Genomic DNA, 19,383 nt, shown 5'->3' with positions numbered 1-19,383 from the left:
TGCCAAGAATCTTACCATTAGCCCAGTACTCTGTCTTCCTGTTGTTCCTTCCAAAATGAATCACCTCACACTTTTCTGTATTAAACTCCATTTGCCACCTCTCAACCCAGTGCTGCAGCTTATCTATGCCCCTCTGTAACTTGTAACATCCTTCCGCAGTGTCCACAACTCCACCGACTTGAGTGTCATCTGCAAAGTTACTCACCCATCTTTCTACGCCCTCCTCCAGGTCATTTATAAAAATGACGAACAGCAGTGGCCCCAAAACAGATCCTTGTGGTGCACCACTAGTAACTGGACTCTAATCTGAACATTTCCCATCAACCACCACCCTTTGTCTTCTTCCAGCTAGCCAATCTCTGATCCAAACTGCTAAATCACCCTGAATCCCATGCCTCCATATTTTCTGCAGTAGCCTACCGTGGGGAACCTTATCAAATGCTTTACTGAAATCCATATACACCACATCAACTGCTTTACCCTCATCCACCTGTTTGGTCACATTCTCAAAGAACTCAATAAGGGTTGTGAGGCACGACCTACCCTTCACAAAACCGTGTTGACTATCTCTAATCAAATTATTCCTTTCCAGATGATTATACATCCTATCTCTTATAAACCTTTCCAAGGTTTTGCCCACAACAGAAGTAAGGCTCACTGGTCTATAGTTACCGGGGTTGTCTCTACTTCCCTTCTTTAACAAGGGACAACATTTGCTATCCTCCAGTCTTCTGGCACTATTCATGTAGACAAAGATGACTTAAAGATCAAAGCCAAAGGCTCAGCAATCTCCTCCCAAGCTTCCCAGAGAATCCTAGGATAGATCCCATCCGGCCCAGGGGACTTATCTATTTTCACACATTCCAGAATTGCTAACACCTCCTCCTTAACCTCAAGCCCTTCTAGTCTAGTAGCCTGAATCTCAGTATTCTCCTCGACAACACTATCTTTTTCCTGTGTGAATACTGACGAAAAATATTCATTTAGCACCTCTCCTATCTCCTCAGACTCCACACACAACTTCCCGCTACTGTCCTTGACTGGCCCTACTCTTACCCTCGTCATTCTTTTATTCCTGACATATCTATAGAAACCTTTAAGTTTATCCTTGATCCTACCTGCCAAAGACTTCTCATGTCCCCTCCTGGCTCTTCTTAGCTCTCTCTTTAGGTCCTTCCTAGCTAACTTGTAACTCTCGAGTGCCCTAACTGAAGCTTCATGTCTCATCTTTACATAAGCCTCCTTCTTCCTCTTGACAAGTGTTTCGACTGCTTTAGTAAACCACGGTTCCCTTGCTCGACCACTTCCTCCCTGCCTGACAGGTACATACTTATCAAGGAAACGCAGTAGCTGTTCCTTGAACAAGCTCCACATTTCCATTGTGCCCATCCCCTGCAGTTTTCCTCTCCATCCGATGCATCCTAAGTCTTGCCTCATCGCATCATAATTGCCTTTCCCCCAGATATAACTCTTGCCCTGCGGTATATACCTCTCCCTTTCCATCACTAAAGTAAACGTAATTGAATTATGGTCACTATCACCAAAGTGCTCACCTACCTCCAAATCGAACACCTGTCCTGGCTCATTACCCAGTACCAAATCCAATATGGCCTCGCCTCTCATTGGCGTATCTACATACTGTGTCAGGAAACCCTCCTGCACACATTGGACAAAAATGGACCCATCTAAAGTACTCGAACTATAGCGTTTCCAGTCAATATTTGGAAAGTTAAAGTCCCCCATAACAACTACCCTGTTGCTTTTGCTCCTATCCAGAAGCATCTTTGCAATCCTTGCCTCTACATCTCTGGAACTTTTCGGAGGCCTATAGAAAACCCCTAACAGGGTGACCTCTCCTTTCCTGTTTCTAACCTCAGCCCATACTACCTCAGTAGACGAGTCCTCATCAAACGTCCTTTCTGCCACCGTAATACTGTCCTTGACTAACAATGCCACCCCTCCCCCTCTTTTACCACCTTCCCTGAGCTTACTGAAATATCTAAACCCCGGCACCTGCAACAACCATTCCTGTGCGTGCTCTATCCATGTCTCTGAAATGGCCACAACATCGAAGTTCCATGTACCAACCCATGCCCCAAGTTCACCCACCTTAATCCGGATGCTCCTGGCATTGAAGAAGACACACTTTAAACCACCTTCCTGCCTGCCGGTACACTCCTGCAACTTTGAAACCTTACTCATGACCTCACTACTCTCAACCTCCTGTATACTGGAGCTACAATTCACGTTCCCAAGTGTTATTCTTCAGCTTGCAATGGTTATAACATTAACAAATGACCATCACTATTCTGATGTCTACTTTCTTAAATCTCAAATCAAACATAACCCTCCATTACTTACCAGCCAGTTATTTGGAAAATTATCTCATCGATGTTTACTGGTCTTCTAATGGGCTGTTAACGGCAAAGCCTTTGATTTGCCTCCATCCTTATGCAGAGTCTTCAGTGCAGGTAAAAGGTTTATGCTACAAATGCGGCGATATCATAATGGCAAAATGATGTCATTGGGCATTTTCCCCTCATTTGCTTGCGTCGAAAAAAACTACCAAAAATAATTACTAAAATAGTTGTTTTTTAAAGTTCATTCTCTGTCCATGAAAAAAGGTTCAATTTGTCATACCTGTCATGCCCAGGTAGATTGTCACTTGTTCAGCAGGAAAATAATTTTGAGTTTGATATTAAGGCAGAGACCTAGTGCCTGATGTCCAGGACACTTTGTAAATGCATCGGACACCTTTTAAAAGGGAGGTATGTTCAGTTTTGAAAACAGGAAGAAATGGGTACCAAGTTTCTTTGATGCTGCACTGGAGGTTTGGGTCAGGCAGCAGAGATGAGGAAGAGCATATTTTTTTAGCAAAGGGGCAGAAAGTTCTGGAGCTGCATTACCCTCAGCCTCATCAATAATCACAACACTGTATTGAACTGCCCTGCAGTTACTGCACCATAAACCCCTGCCCCATATAAACACAACATCATGGAGCATGGAGGAATCCAGCTTCAATTGGTGCCAAATCTTTGTGCCAGTATGAACTAAATGATAAGACCTATGAACAAGACAGTGATAGCCACCATGAGGAAACCACTGCCATCATCTCTGACAGCAACCATGTCAGCTCAAACTGCTGGTGGGTATTTGAAGGTGGATGCTATCCTGGATTTGTGGGCAGTGGAAGGGTGTGTAGGGATACTGTTAAAAAGGGACTTAGGGGTATCACAACACATCTGCATTCCATTCTCCCATAGAGTCCAAAGGATGTAGCACCATCTTGGAGCGTGTCCTTGGCTCCATGTGGGGAGTCATCTGTTATTCTATCTCAGGATAACAATCTGCCTGCTAGCCACCCACCCGCCCTCCCAACACTGCCAGCTTTGGGTGGTGTCACTCTGCCAGCCTGCCAAGAAAGATGCTCGTTTGCAGCTGGGTCCTTTCATCCCAGAACTGCAGCAGCCTTCACCTTCCCACTAACGGAACAACTCAATGGATCACCAGGATAGAAAAGCAAGTGCACTAAGGGTAATAACATTTTTTGTCAATGCTGACAGGAACTGTTTGATACATTTTATTTTTGGTCTGGCTTTGGCATTTGGAGTTGTATCTTTGTTGTGAAAGTGAGGGCAAAAGATTCATGCTTCGAGTGAGGGAAGGCAGTGGGATGGTGCTCATATGCAAAGTCATAAGGACTGTGGAACTTTAGGTGAATGGGGAGAGAGACATCTGATTTTTAAATTTTAAAAAAAATTCAGAGTACCCAATTTTTTTTTTCCCAATTAAGGGGCAATTTAGCACATCTTTGGGTTATGGGGGTTAAACCCACGGAGACACGGGGAGAATGTGCAAACTCCACACAGACAATGAACTGGGGCAGGGAATGAACCCAGGTCCTCAGCGCTGTGGGCAGCAGTGCTAACCACTGCGCCACCGTGCTGCCTGATTTAAAAATTTTAATCATGGAATATTTACTCAGTGATATTCTTAATGGTAGGATGGCCATCATCATAGACTGCTCTCACAGTTCATGAGTTACTGACTGGCTGTCGCAAGATCAATGATTCATGACGGCACGGTGGCACAGTGGTTAGCATTGCTGCCTCAAAGCTCCAGGGACCCGGGTTCAATTCCAGCCTCGGTTGACTGTCTGTGTGCAGTTTGCACGTTCTCCCCGTGTTTGTGTCAGTTTCCTCCGGGTGCTCCGGTTTCCTCCCACAGTCCAAAGATGTGCAGGTTAGGCGGATTGGCATTGTTAAATTGCCCTTTAGTGTCCAAAAGGTTAGGTGGGGTTACTGAGTTAAGGGGATAGGGTGGAGTCTTGGGCTTAAGTCGGGTGCTCTTTCCAAGGACCGGTGCAGACGTGATGGGTCGAATAGCCTCCTTCTGCACTGTAAATTCTGTGATTCAGGTTAATAGTATGCATGGACTGCGAAAACTCTTCTTTTATGTAATATCAGGAGTTTAGTAAACTGCATTCAAAACTCAGTGCTACATTGTTAAATTCATAGACAATTCACTTTTCTAACTAAAGAGTACTTCAGAAAGACAGGAATTACATTCATCATTCAATAAAGGAATAAATTAATACTATTCATAGCTGTACAAAATGATTGGGAATGATTTCTGAGAATAAGTTGGATAGGATGCCTTTGAAATCCAGCCAATTTAAACATGCTTGAACCCCAAACATTTCCAGTTTCAGCTAATTTGTGTGGAATAACCACTACCTGGACTAAAATGATCAATGGACTGATGTGCCACACTGAGAAAAGGTTGGTCAGTTAATCAGTATGGGATTCAAGGGTTACAGGGATAAAATGGGAATATGGAGTTGAGGATTATCATATCAGATCAGTCATGATCTCAGTGATTGGCGGAGCATACTCAATGGGCCGAATGGCCTATTTCTGCGCCAACGTCTTCTGGTCTTATGGTCACTGCTGCAAACCTGAAACTCCTGCATCATGCAGGTCACTGCTGACAGCAAATGCAATCAGACGAGCTCCAGGCCCAATATTGTGCTTTACTGGTCCCAACAAAATTCAAACTTATCCACAAGGTCAACCCTTCACAGTTTCTCCAATCTAAAGAGACTAGTAGCAATGTGGGATACCCACTTTTTGGGAATATGGAGTGCATTTTACATGCTACATGCACGGAGTGAAATAGCAGTTGGTCCCATAAACGAAAGTGCCATGCCATCAACACGTGCCCGCTGCCAGCCATACGGCCTCGGGCCTGTCAAGATTTTATGAATGGTGCAGAGGATTTGGTTGGGTCACATCCATAGCTCAATTGAGGCCCTTCTGTGGGCCAGCATGTATTGCCCATCTCTAATTGCCCATGATAATTAATGCCCTATTAAGGGTTTCATCTCAATGCTGCTCCAGTTTAATGAGGGACAAGGGAGAACTGCACCCAACTTGTAGCCCAGCAGGTTTATCCCTTCAGGCTGCTGTTATATTTCTTTGTTGCCGCAAAGAGAAAATTTATGGAGATTTCAAACACGATGAGAGGTTTATTAAGAGGTGTTTCTCATACAACCTGAGATGGAGAACAGCAAAGCCCACGCAAGCACCCTACTGATGTTACTACACATCATGTGACACTTTACCGACAGGGATGTACTGTCTGATACATAACATCTGCTGATAAATGAAAAAAGGGGGAATGCCTCTGTGGTGGTATCAGGTATTGCAGTACCCGAGAGGCTGTAGACCATTGGGTAAACCTAGGAGTTTACCATTGGCTGTTTGGTATGTAGATCTGCCCTGACAGGCGGGGTATAAGACCAGGTACCGTCCCAGCAGCCCTCATTCTGTACCGAAGCTGCTGGGGAACAGATCTAGTCTATTAAAGCCTTCAGTTATGTTACAATCTCGTCTTTGAGTTTAATTGATCGTGCATCAATTTAATAGACTACTCTTAAGCTGAAAGAATGGATCTCCGAATCAAGCCGGAGTGTCTACAACTCAGCCCCCACGCGCAGAACTCGGCGGCGATATTTAAGCATTGGCTGGCATGTTTTAAAGGCTACCTCGAGACGGCCGGAGGCACCCCCTCAGGAGAACAGAAACTGCATCTCCTGCACTCGAGAGTAAGCCCTGGAATCTTCTCCCTCATCGAGGAGGCGGAGGACTATGATGATGCGATCGAACTGTTAAAGGGACATTATATACTCCCTGTAAACCAGGTCTACGCAAGTCACCTGCGTGCAACTAGATGGCAAAGCCCTGGGGAATCGCTGGAGGACTTCTACCGTGCGCTGGGCAGAAACTGTGGCTGCCCGCAAGTTTTGGGCAGCGAGCACACGGAACTTCTAATCCGGGATGCCTTCGTAGCAGGTATGGGCTCCTCAGAGATCCGCCAAAGACTCTTAGAAAAGGACACACTGGGACTGAGAGAGGCACGGGCCCTGGCAGGGTCCATGGATGTTGCCTCCAGAAACACGCAGTCCTATGCGCCCGACCGCGCGGCGGCCCCCTGGGCTGCGTGGCATCCCGCAGCAGCAGCCCCACTGACCTTCCCCGTGTCCCCGCAGGCCTGCGCTGTAAGACGGCCCGCTAACTCCGTCGGGCCCTGCTGCTGCTTCTGCGGGCAGGCGAAGTATCCCCGCACGCGCTGCATCCCCGCACCTGCAAAGGGTGCGGCACGAAGGGCCATTTTGTGGGGGTCTGCCAAGCACGAGCCGTGGCCGCGGTCTCCAACGGCTCCGGGCTGCCGCGGCAACCTTCCCTTCGGGCCCCAGGTGACCAGCACTCACTGCCACCCCCCTATCCTAGGGCCACGTCCGACCCACTGGTGCGGCCATCTTGCCCCTCGGACACCACGCTGGATGGATGGGCGCCGCCATTTTGTCCATCCCTGCTGCCATTTTGTCCATCCCCGACCACCATGTGCGATCCATGGGAGACACCATCTTGGATGGGGCCCCAGGCCCCCAGCACGGCCGACTACACGCTGCCCGATCACAACCCACAACTGCTCCATCTGGCCTCGGTGACGTTGGACCAAAATCGACCTCGGACACTCGCGACTGCAACGACGATGGTGTTCATCAACGGCCACGAGGCGTTTTGCCTGATCGACTCTGGGAGCACGGAGAGCTTTATACACCCCGACACGGTAAGGCGCTGTTCACTTGTTATCCACCCTGTAAACCAAAGAATCTCCCTGGCCTCCGGGTCACACTCAGTGGAGATAAAGGGGTTCTGCCTAGCAAACCTCACGGTCCAAGGCAGGAAATTCAACAATTTCCACCTTTATGTCCTGCTGCACCTCTGCACGGCTACACTCCTGGGGTTGGACTTCCAATGTAACTTGCAAAGCCTGACCTTTAAATTCGGCGGCCCTATACCCCCCCTTACTGTCTGCGGCCTCGTGACCCTTAAGGTCGACCCGCCTTCCCTGTTTGCGAACCTCACCCCGGATTGCAAAACCGTCGCCACCAGGAGCAGACGGTATAGTGCCCAGGACCGGACCTTCATCAGGTCAGAGGTCCAAAGGCTACTGAGGGAAGGGGTCATTGAAGCTAGCAACAGTCCCTGGAGAGCTCAAGTAGTGGTGGTGAAGACTGGGGAGAAACATAGGATGGTCATTGACTACAGTCAGACCATCAACAGGTTTACGCAGCTGGATGCGTACCCTCTCCCCCGCATATCCGACCTGGTGAACAGGATTGCGCAAAACAAGGTCTTCTCCACGGTGGATCTCAAGTCCGCTTACCATCAGCTACCCCTCCGCACTAGTGACCCCAAGTACACTGCCTTCGAAGCAGATGGGCGGCTCTACCAATTTTTAAGGGTTCCCTTTGGTGTCACTAATGGGGTCTCGGTCTTCCAACGCGAGATGGACTGAATGGTTGACCGGTACGGCTTACGTGCAATGTTCCCGTATCTTGATAACGTCATCATCTGCAGCCATGACCAGCAGGACCACGACACCAACCTCCGGAAATTTCTCCAGACCGCGAAAATCCTTAACTTAATGTACAATAAGGATAAATGCGTATTTAGCACCGACCGCCTAGCCATTCTCGGCTACGTAGTGCGAAATGGAGTTATAGGCCCCGACCCTGAACGCATGCACCCCCTTATGGAGTTTCCCCTCCCTCACTGCTCCAAGGCCCTGAAGCGCTGCCTCGGGTTTTTCAGTTATTACGCACAGTGGGTCCCCAACTACGCAGACAAAGCCCAACCCCTAATCCAGTCCACAACCTTCCCCCTGTCGACGGAGGCCCGCCAGGCCTGCCACATCAAAGCAGACATTGCAAAGGCCACGATGCTCGACATCGACTAATCCCTCCCCTTCCGGGTCGAGAGCGATGCGTCCGACGTAGCTCTGGCCACCACCCTCAACCAAGCAGGCAGACCCGTGGCCTTCTTCTCCCGTACCCTCCATGCTTTAGAAATTCACCATTCCTCAGTCGAAAAAGAGGCACAAGCCATAGTAGAAGCTGTGCGACACTGGAGGCATTACCTGGCCGGCAGGAGATTCACTCTCCTCACTGACCAACGGTCGGTGGCATTCATGTTCGATAATGCACAGCGGGGCAAGATAAAAAATGACAAGATCTTGAGGTGGAGGACCGAACTCTCCACCTACAACTACGAGATCTTGTACCGTTCCGGGAAGCTAAATGAGCCTCCTGATGCCCTGTCCCACTGCACATGTGCCACCGCACAAGTGGACCGCCTCCGAGCCCTCCACGAGGACCTCTGCCACCCGGGGGTCACTCGTTTTTTCCATTTCGTTAAGACCCGCAACCTGCCCTACTTCATCGAGGAGGTCAGGACAGCCACCAGGGACTGACAAATCTGCGCAGAGTGCAAACCGCACTTCTACAGGCCAGAGAGGGCGCACCTGATAAAGGCTTCCCGTCTCTTTGAGCGCCTCAGCATGGTCTTCAAAGGCCCCCTCCCCTCCACCGACTGCAACACGTATTTCCTGAACGTGATTGACGAGTACTCCCGGTTCCCATTCGCCATCCCCTGCCCAGACATGACCGCAACCACCGTCATCAAGGCCCTCCAGGATATCTTTACACTGTTCGGTTTCCCCACGTACATACACAGTGATAGGGGATCCTCCTTTATGAGCGACGAACTGCGTCAATTCCTGCTCAGCAAAGGCATCGCCTCAAGCAGGACGACCAGTTACAACCCCCGGGGAAACGGGCAGGTAGAGAGGGAGAACGGAACGGTCTGGAAGACCGTTCTACTGGCCCTACGGTCCAGGACTCTCTCCGTCTCCCGCTGGCAGGAAGTCCTCCCGGAGGCCCTCCACACCATCCGGTCGCTGCTCTGTACAACTACCAATCAGACACCTCATGAACGTCTCCTTGTCTTCCCCAGGAAGTCCTCCTCCGGGACCTCGCTCCCAACCTGGCTAGCGACACCCAGACCCATCCTGCTTCGGAAGCACGTGCGGGCACACAAGTCGGACCCGTTGGTCGAGAGGGTCCACCTGTTGCACGCTAACCCCCAGTACGCCGACGTGGCGTTCCCTGACGGCCGGCAAGATACAGTCTCCCTCCGGGACCTGCCGCCCGCTGGAACCCCACGCGCACCCGAACCATTACCCCCCCCCCCTCCCCCACAGCACCTCACTGGAGGGTCGGTCCTCCCGCCGCTCCTACCTAGGCCATCCCACTCACCGACGCCTCCTACAGGCGCCCCCCTCTCGTGTCAACCGTTTGCCCCACCTGCGCCGTCTAGGGGTGACGAAGCTGCCATGGAGGACGAAGCCACGCTCCCGGAGTCGCAGACGCCCGGACCCCCACCAGAATTACCACAGAGGCTCAGACGATCCAGGAGGACGACCAGGCCACCCGACCGACTGAGTGCTACACTGTAACTGTAACTGTAAATGAACACTGACTGTATATATCTTCCACGCTTGTAAATACTCACGGTACCTCCATATCTGACCATACCAGGTTAAATGCAATTGTAACCACTGGCCACCAACCCCGCCGGACTCTTTTTTAACAGGGGGTGAATGGGGTAGTATCAGATATTGCAGTACTCGAGAGGCTGTAAACCATTGGCTGTTTGGTATGTAGCTCCGCCCTGACAGGCGGGGTATAAGAACAGGTGCCGTCCCAGCAGCCCTCACTCTGTACCGAAGCTGCTGGGGAACAGAGCTAGTCTATTAAAGCCTTCAGTTATGTTACAACCTCGTCTTTGAGTTTAATTGATCATGCATCAGCCTCTCCCCAAGGTTCCTTGCGACAGTTAGAAGCCTCTCTCACAGTTTTCTCTCTCCTCATTCACCATCCCCCTTCTGCTCTGTCGAACATGCTGTCCCGACTACCCTCCCTGGGTCCTGTCAACCTGGCCTGAGTGACATCTTGGACTTGTATTGGTTTCAGGACATCCATGATTCCTCCTCTTGATGGGCCTCCTACATTACTGGCTGTGGCCATTGTTCCTGGTGTGGCATAGCTGCTGGCCTCTGATTGGCCAGCAAATCTACAAGGCGGGATATCCTCCTGGAGATAAATAGAACTCCTGCCTCATATCAATTCTAGAGCAGTTGCCCACAAAATTCAAGTAGAGCTTAGAAAAATTGAAGAACACTATAGTTAATTCAGTGTAAAATATTTATATGTCAAAAGAATGCTTATAGCAGCATGGCTTTCCCATCCAGTTATAGCATTACAGTAAGAAATTATTTAGCCCATCGCACTTGCACGGTGGCACAGTGGTCAGCACTGCTGCCTCACAGCTCCAGCGTCCCAGGTTCGATTCCAGCCTCGGGTGACAGTCTGTGTGAAGTTTACACTTTCTTCCCGTGTCTATGTGGGTTTCCTCCGGGTGCTCCGGTTTCTTCCCACAGTCCAAAGATGAGCAGGTTAGGTATATTGGCCATGCTAAATTGCCCCTTCGTGTCCAAAAGGTAGGTTGGGTTACAGGGATAGGGTGTGTCGTGTTGGGTGTTCCGCTATACAAACGAACCAACACGGTTGTAGATGGTACTACTCTGTTTTATTATTCTTGATAACATCTGCTGTATACTTCTGGCTGTGGTTCGTACTTTACCAGTTAACCTGTGGACCCAGCCCTTGCACTACCTTAGAGAGGCACTCGGCACATGGTGTATGTCTGAGTGGCACGCTGTGAGCTCTGTGCTCTGAGCTATCTCCTGTTAGAATGAGCGGGAACTGTGGTGTTCCCTGTTTTATAGAGCGTGCGCTCTCACCGGTGATTGGCTGTGATGTTGTGTGTGTGTTGATTGGTCCGTCGATCTTTCCATCAGTGTATGTGTGTGATTGCACCATGATATGTTAATATGAATATCATGACATCCCCCCTTTTTTACAAGAATATGTGCCTATATGGTAATAAATATTGGTGTGTAGTGAGTGCAGCTGAATACGTGTGTGCAATATCTACAACATGTACATGAGGCTAAACTATATACATAGGAAGGTGTCAGGTGCAACATAACAACGAGGTTGTACCACAAGCAAAACAAGTGCAATCATCAAATATCGAAAGAGAACTCCTGGACCGACAAAAAGAGAAAAACATTAACTGTTGAATAACAATTCAGTGAGTCCAATGTGCAAACATGCTCATAAGTCCAGCCTAGTAGGTAGGCGACGAATCCGGGTTGACCGCCTCAAGGGTGGGTCAGGATCCACCGGCTGAGGAATGGGCCTGGCCACGGGTGATAGAGGAATAGGCATAGTGGCAGGAAGCTCCACGAAGTCGACATCAGGGACAACAGGAGGGCGTGGCACCGGTGCATGATCACGTAGCGAGCGCGGAAGCAGCCGAAGGGCCCGCCGATTACGCCGGCGAATGGAGCCATCAGGCATGCGAACCAGGAACGAGCGGGGAGCCACGTGTCGGAGAACTTCGGCAGTTGCCGACCAGCCACCCTCTGGTTGGTGTATGCGGACGTTGTCTCCAGGCACCAGGTCAGGAAGATCAGTTGCCCAAGTGTCATGTGCCACCTTCTGCTGAGCACGCTGCTGTCGCATCCTTTGCAGTACTGGAGCATGGTCGTGTTTAGGAACATGAATGGACGGTACAGTGGTCCTGAGGGCACGACCCATCAACAGTGAGCGATAGGTCAGCAGGGCTAAACAGAAGTCAGATCCGGCATCAGCAGCCTTGCAGAGGAGCCGCTTGACGATATGGACGCCCTTTTCCGCCTTGCCATTTGACTGGGGATGCAGAGGGCTGGACGTCACATGTGTGAAGCCATACGAAGCGGCAAAAGACCATTCTTGGCTCGCAAAACAGGGCCCATTGCCTGACATGACGGTAAGCGGAATGCCATGGTGAGCGAAGGTTTCTTTACATGCTCTGATTACAGCTGATGATGTCAAGTCGTGCAGGCGTATGACCTCCGGATAATTTGAAAAATAGTCAATTATGATGACGTAGTCCCTGCCGAGCGCATGAAAAAGGTCCACACCCACCTTCGCCAAGGGGGACGTTACCAACTCATGGGGCCGAAGTGTCACAGGGGGTTGCGCCAGCTGAAACCTTTGGCAGGTGGGGCAGTTGAGCACCATGTTGGCGATGTCGTCGCTGATGCCCAGCCAGTACACAGCTTCTCGGGCCCTCCGCCTGCACTTCTCAACCCCGAGATGGCCTTCGTGTAATTGTTCGAGGACCAGTCTGTGCATGCTGTGTGGGATCACAATCCGGTCCAACTTTAAGAGGACACCGTCAATGACGGCCAAGTCGTCCCAGACATTGTAGAATTGTGGACACTGTCCTTTGAGCCACCCTTCCATCATGTGGCGCATCACACGTTGTAGAAGGGGGTCAGCCGCAGTCTCCCGGCGAATACGGGCCAGACTTGAATCGTCAGCTGGCAGATTGGCTGATGTGAAGGCCACATGTGCTTCGACTTGACAGATGAACCCCTCCTAATCGGGCGGTGTGCTTACTGTTCTGGACAGGGCATCCGCGATGATGAGGTCCTTTCCCGGGGTGTAGACCAGTTGGAAGTCGTACCTCCGGAGCTTGAGCAGAATGCGCTGGAGGCGAGGGGGTCATCTCATTAAGGTCCTTTTGTATGATGCCGACCAGGGGGCGATGGTCAGTTTTCACGGTGAACTGAGGGAGACCATGCACACAGTCGTGGAATTTATCTATGCCGGTTAACAAACCCAGGCACTCCTTCTCAATCTGCGCATAGCGCTGTTCTGTGGGGGTCATGGCCCGCGAGACATAGGCGACCGGGGCCCATGATGCAGTGTCGTCCCATTGCAGGAGTACCGCCCCAATGCCGGACTGGCTGGCATCAGTCGAGATCTTTGTATCTCGAGTAGTGTCGAAGAACGGCAATACCGGGTCTGTGTTGAGTTTGATCTTGAGCTCCTCCCATTCCTTCTGGTGTGCGGGCATGCACAGGAACTCCGTAGTCTTCTTCACCAGGTGGCGAAGAGCCGTTGTGTGGGAGGCAAGGTTGGGAATAAACTTCCCCAGGAAGTTGACCATCCTGAGAAAGCGTAGCACTGCCTTCTTGTCTGCCGGCTGCGACATGGCTGCAATAGCTGCCACTTTGTCTGCATCTGGACGCACCCCTGACCGGGATATGTGGTCCCCAAGAAACTTTAGCTCAGTTTGGCCAAAAGAACACTTGGCTCGGTTGAGGCGCAGGCCGTGTTCTCGTATCCGAGCAAAGACGCGCTGGAGACGACTGATGTGCTCCTGTGGTGTGGTGGACCAGATGATGACATCGTCAACATAGACGCGCACCCCTTCGATGCCCTCCATCACCTGTTCCATGATTCGATGAAATACCTCGGATGCCAAGGTGATGCCAAACGGCATCCTATTGTAGCAGTACCTGCCAAAGGGAGTGTTGAAGGTGCACAGCTTCCTGCTGGACTGATCCAGTTGAATCTGCCAAAAACCCTTTGAGGCATCAAACTTTGTAAACATTTTAGCCCGGGCCATTTCGCTCGTGATCTCTTCCCGTTTGGGTATGGGGCAGTGTTCCCTCATGATGTTATTGTTCAGGTCTTTCGGGTCGATACAGATCCGGAGTTCGGCAGAGGACGTTTTTACGCACACCATGGAGCTGACCCATGGCGTGGGCTCCGTGACCCGGGAAAGCACTCCTTGGTCCTGGAGATCCTGCAGCTGCTGCTTGAGGCGGTCCTTGAGTGGTGCTGGGGCTCTACGAGGTGCGTGAATGACCGGGCTGGCGTCCGGTTTGAGCCGTATTCTGTAAGTGTAGGGCAGTGTGCCCATGCCCTCGAAAGCCTCCTGATTGTGGGTGAGGAGCGAGTGGAGCTGTTCCCTAAAGTCTGCATCCGGGAAATCGGACCTTCTTTCTGGAGACAGAGTGTGTACCCGCTGAACGAGGCGGAGAACCTTGCACGCCTGTGCGCCTAGCAGGGAGTCCTTCGAGGATCCATCTATCTCAAAAGACAGTGAGGCTGTGTATGACTTGTGTGCAACCTCGAGCTGGCAGGATCCCATGGCCGGGATAACACTACCGTTGTAATCGACCAACTGACAGTGGGATGGCCGAATCGGTGGTTTGACCTTCAAGGCGTAGAAGGCTGACCATGCAATGAGATTGGCGGAGGCACCAGTGTCTAAACGGAATGTGATTGGTGATCGGTTGACCGTTAGGGTGGCACATCATTCATCACCCGGATTGACGCTGTGCACTGGCATCGGCTGGTGGGTCCTACTTGGGGACATCCGATTTCTGTCAATTACCGCAACCCGGAAGGCTTCCCGGTCGTCGGTATCACCGGTCTGTACGTCGTCAGGGTATGACTCGGTGTATGGAGGCTAAATGGCCTGCACGTCCCTGCAAGGCTGGCGGAATTGGGGAGCGTTGGCAGGTTGAGCTGCTCGACAGCAGGCAGCATAGTGGCCCATCTTGCCACAGCGGAGGCATTGTCGATTTTTCGGTGGACATTGCCGCTTTAAATGTGCGGATCCACAGTTGCCGCACGTCGTGACGTCATGGCGTTTGTTGAGCCACCGCGCATGTGCAGTTCGGTCCTGCGTAGAGTGTGCCCGCGCGTCACATCCCTCTGCGTCAACGTCTCTTTTGGCGCGTACAATCGCGGGAGGCTGCGGAAAGCACGCGCAATGGCTGCCCGTATCCGGGCCGTGGGCCGGGAGGAACTCGATGGAGTGGACCCGTTATGCCTCGTGGGATCCCTGCTGTGGCGATTCGGCTGCCTGGAATTGGGAGTACCAGCTGGTCACGTTTTCGTGGAGGATGCTGGTTTCGATGGCGGTGGCTAGGGTGAGGCTCTTTATTTTGAGGAGCTGCTGGCGTAGGGTGCCCGAGGTGACCCCAAAAACTATCTGGTCCCGATTCATGGAATCGGAGGTGACTGCGCGAGGATATGGAGGTGTGTGAGAAAGGATTGAAAAGGCTCATCCTTACCCTACAGGCGCTGCTGGAAGAGGTACCTCTCGAAGCTGTCATTCACTTTGACGCTGAAGTGTTGCTCAAGTTTTAGAAGGACCGTCTTGTACTTCGTCTTGTCCTCGCCTTCCGCGAATGCCAGGGAGTTGTAGATGTGGATCGCGTGTTGCCCTGCCGTGGAGAGGAGGAGGGCAATCTTCCTGGTGTCCGATGCATTCTCCCTGTCTGTGGCTTCTAGAAAGAGCTGGAAGCGCTGTTTAAACAGCTTCCAGTTGACGCCGAGGTTTCCAGCGATTTGGAGCGGCTGCGGCGGGCTGATGGTGTCCATGGCGCAGGATGGCGGATCTCTGAAGGTGTGCAGGTAGGTCTCACAGTTGCTGGGTTCCAGTCCTGGTACTATGTCGTGTTGGGTGTTCCGCTATACAAACGAACCAACACGGTTGTAGATGGTACAACTCTGTTTTATTATTCTTGATAACATCTACTGTATACTTCTGGCTGTGGTTCATACTTTACCAGTTAACCTGTGGACCCAGCCCTAGCACTATTTTAGAGAGGCACTCAGCACATGGTGTATGTCTGAGTGGCGCGCTGTGAGCTCTGTGCTCTGAGCTATCTCCTGCTGGAATCAGCGGGAACTGTGGTGTTCCCTGTTTTATAGTGCGTGTGCTCTCACTGGTGATTGGCTGTGATGTTGCGTGTGTGTTGATTGGTCCGTGATCTGTCCATCAGTGTGTGTGTGTGATTGCACCATGATATGTTAATATGAATATCATGACAGGGTGGAAGCCTAGGCTTATGTAGGGTGCTCTTTCCAAGGGCCGGTGCAGACTCAGTGGGCCGAATGACCTCCTTCTGCACTGTAAATTCTATGAAGCTACTGAAAAATGTAAGCATTGTGTTTTCCCTAAATCCTTTTTTTTTCCAAGGAGTTATCCACTTTCCTTTTACAAACTATTATAGGTTCTAATGTTTCTTTGTCGGCCATTCCTTTCATAAGAAAACACTATGTGAAAAATGAGACTCCAAACATCGGTCTTCATTTCTTTGATCATAATTTAATGTTTATGCCCTTTGCTCAATGATCTGCCAATCATTGGAAATCATTTTAACATCTTGCCTTATCACCGCACTTCACAAGAACAGGGACACTGATCTTTCATGTGGCCCAAGGATTAGGCACATGAGGAAATTTCAGAATCTAACAGTATTAGGTTCTCAAGATCTAATTATATTTTCAGGGAATTGCAGGATTTATAAGGCGGCATGGTAGCATAGTGGTTAGCACTGTTGCTTCACAGCGCCAGGGTCCCAGGTTTGATTCCCGGCTTGGATCACTGTCTGCGGAATCTGCGTGTTCTCCTCGTGTCTGCATGGGTTTCCCACGGGTGCTCCGGTTTCCTCCCACAATCCAAAGGTTAGGCGGATTGACCATTCTACATTGCCCTTGGTGTCAAAAAAAAGGTTAGGTTGGGTACGGGGATGGGGTGGAGGTGTGGGTTAGGTCGAGTGATCTTTCAAGGGCTGGTGCATAATCGATGGGCCGAATGGCCTCCTTCTGCACTGTAAATTCTATGATTCTTTGATAAGCAATATGTAGGGAATTTTCTAACAAAATGTGGGAACATTAAGACAGTATTTGGATAGGGAACAATTGAGGAGCATGATCTCAAGGTCTGGGAGCATTGTTGACAATCGTGGGATCAGGAACATGGGAAATGTAGTTCAGGGGCTAGTGAGTACTGAGAGTGGGCTTCAAGATATTAAATATGGGTAGACTGTCACCGAGGTATCATTGAAGCTGTCCAGATTGATAGTATGTTCTTGCTATATGCACTTCCTAAAATTCTATTTTACCTTCATCCCACAAACAAATATGATGTTGACGATCTAACCATGTAACTCTCCCCCCCCCTCCCACACAACCCCCACCCACCATCTCTCTTCCCTCACCCCTAACCCTCCCCCTTTATATTTATGCTGCTAGCAATCCAAGAACTACTGCCAGTTCAGCCAATGATGCCAGAGGAAGAAAACCCAGAGAAATAACTGACTTCTGAAGAAGAAACAGAATTGCTTGATTTAACATTCACAATTAATGGCTCATCTACTGGCACAGTGCAAGCATTAGAGGGTGGCAGAATTCCTACAGTGCCGAAGGAGGCCATTTAGCCCATCAAGTCTGCACCGACTCTCTGAAAGAGTACCCTATCCTGACAACCAGGCCATCCATCAGGCTGAAGAGGAACAAAGAGGGAGACGCTGGTGACGGCCCAAGGTGTGCAGGCTTTGTTGGTCATTCAAGCAGAAGACAGACAGCATGTGCCACAGGAGACTCCCTCTCAAGAAAGAGACAGTGCGGCACCTGTGCCATGTCCTGGCAGACTTGGCACCATGTGGTGGAGGAGGACATCTGCTCCTGGTGGCTGTGCAGGTCACCGCAGCCCTGAACTTATTTGCCACCCATTCATTGAAGGGCGCGAGCGGGAACTTTCGCAGCATATCCCTAGCCACAGCCCACAAGTAGATTTGTGAGTTCATAGATGCCTTGTGTGCCCAGACAGCTGACTGTACAAACTTTGAGTTGTCTGTGCCCGCCAAGATGCCCCGGCTTCAGGATTCTTTACCATTAGCAGGAGGGTCCAGGTCCAGGGGGTAATAGATGGCATGCGTTGCATGCACTGGGGCATCAGGGAGTGTCCTTCATTAATTGGCAGGTATTCCACTCCCTGAATGTTCAACTCGTGTACAACCAACTCCTCCAGATCATGCAATGTGTGCGCATGCTTCCCGGGGAATGACACAAGTGTGCATGCCATTTTGGAACACCTGGAGATCCCTGATGGGTTGGCTCTTGGGGATAAGGGGTATTCGCTGAAGTCCAGGCTGATGACGCCAGTGCGAAGGCCGGAGACCCGTTTTAACAAGTCCTATTTGCCACACATGTGGTCTTTGAGTGGTGCATCGATTGGACTGCTGAAAATACGATTTTGATGCCTGGACCCTCTGGTGCTGCACTGCAATACACCCCTCAGAGGGTCTCCCTCTTTGTGGTGGTATGCTGTGCCCTCCACAACCTGGCACAGCAGTGGGGCGACATGATGGAGGAGGGGGAGTAGTCTGAGGAGGATATGGAGGAGGAGGCGGGGCAGGAGCGGCTTGAGGACGAGCACAGGGAGGAGCTGCAAGAGGAGCCAGAGGATGGAGGATAGGCAGCGGCAAGGACCCTGGGGAAAGGAGGTGAATGGGGTTGGGGAAGGGATGAAATTTGGATCGGGAAAGGGGGAATGGGAGACGGAGGGGAATGGGAATGGGGAAGGAGGAAATGGGGAAGGGGTAATGGGGGACGGAGGGGAAAGGGGGAAGAAAGGGATGGGGGGAGGGGTGAACTGACTCTCTGAGAGGTAAGATCTGGTGCTCCTCAATTTATGCCGAAGTATGACTCCTGTCTTCCTGCTGACAGTGCACTCACATTTTGAACGGGGTCTGCACTGGCGGCTTTTGATGTTGAACCACTGTGCTTGGGGGGCAGGGGTGGAGGGGAGCGGAGGCCAACAGGGGGTGGGGGTGCAGGCAGGCCCACTGTGAAGATAAATGTGACAGAGATGTACATAATTTTGAAACATGACAATAAATAGATTTGAAAAAAAATGTGACAGAGACTTCACATGTATCAGATGATTTAATAGTGCACATTTTACATTTCCATTCCCTCTAGCTACAGATACTGCCCCACCCTCCCCCCCTCCCTCCCCCCAGTACCCCTTAGTGATCCTCAATCTTCTTTATCATAAGTGTTCTACTGTTATGTCTCGTTGTGTCCCCATCAGAAGTAGTCGTGCCCTGTGGCCTTTGATGCCCTTGGTGGATGTCCTCTGGAGCGCCTGGGGCCGGAGGGCCCCGGCCGACTTACTGGGGCCACTGGTGTCACCGTGCCACCCTGTCCTGCCCGCTGTCCTTGAGATGCATCAGTTTCAGGAGAGGGGGATTCAGGAGAACTGGAGACCG

General features: G+C 50.9%; 1 protein-coding gene across 3 annotated transcripts in view; it reads right to left on the bottom strand.

Annotated features, from left to right (window-relative positions):
* Nucleotides 1–2,425, bottom strand: part of LOC140428296 (uncharacterized) — a 30,363-nt gene extending 27,938 nt beyond the window's left edge. For 2 of the 3 annotated variants that reach the window (XR_011948746.1, XM_072514611.1), the window contains exon 1: nt 2,362–2,425. The gene's annotated coding sequence lies outside the window, so the exon portion shown is untranslated. The remainder of the gene's footprint in view (nt 1–2,361) is intronic. The other variant, XM_072514612.1, reaches the window with a different exon arrangement.
* Between the last annotated feature and the right edge of the window lie 16,958 nt (nt 2,426–19,383).

This window comes from Scyliorhinus torazame, chromosome 8 (genome assembly GCF_047496885.1).
Source record: "Scyliorhinus torazame isolate Kashiwa2021f chromosome 8, sScyTor2.1, whole genome shotgun sequence".
NCBI classification, from domain to species: domain Eukaryota; kingdom Metazoa; phylum Chordata; class Chondrichthyes; order Carcharhiniformes; family Scyliorhinidae; genus Scyliorhinus; species Scyliorhinus torazame.
Note: the sequence above shows the minus strand (reverse complement) of the source record. Positions and strands in the feature narration are given on the sequence as shown.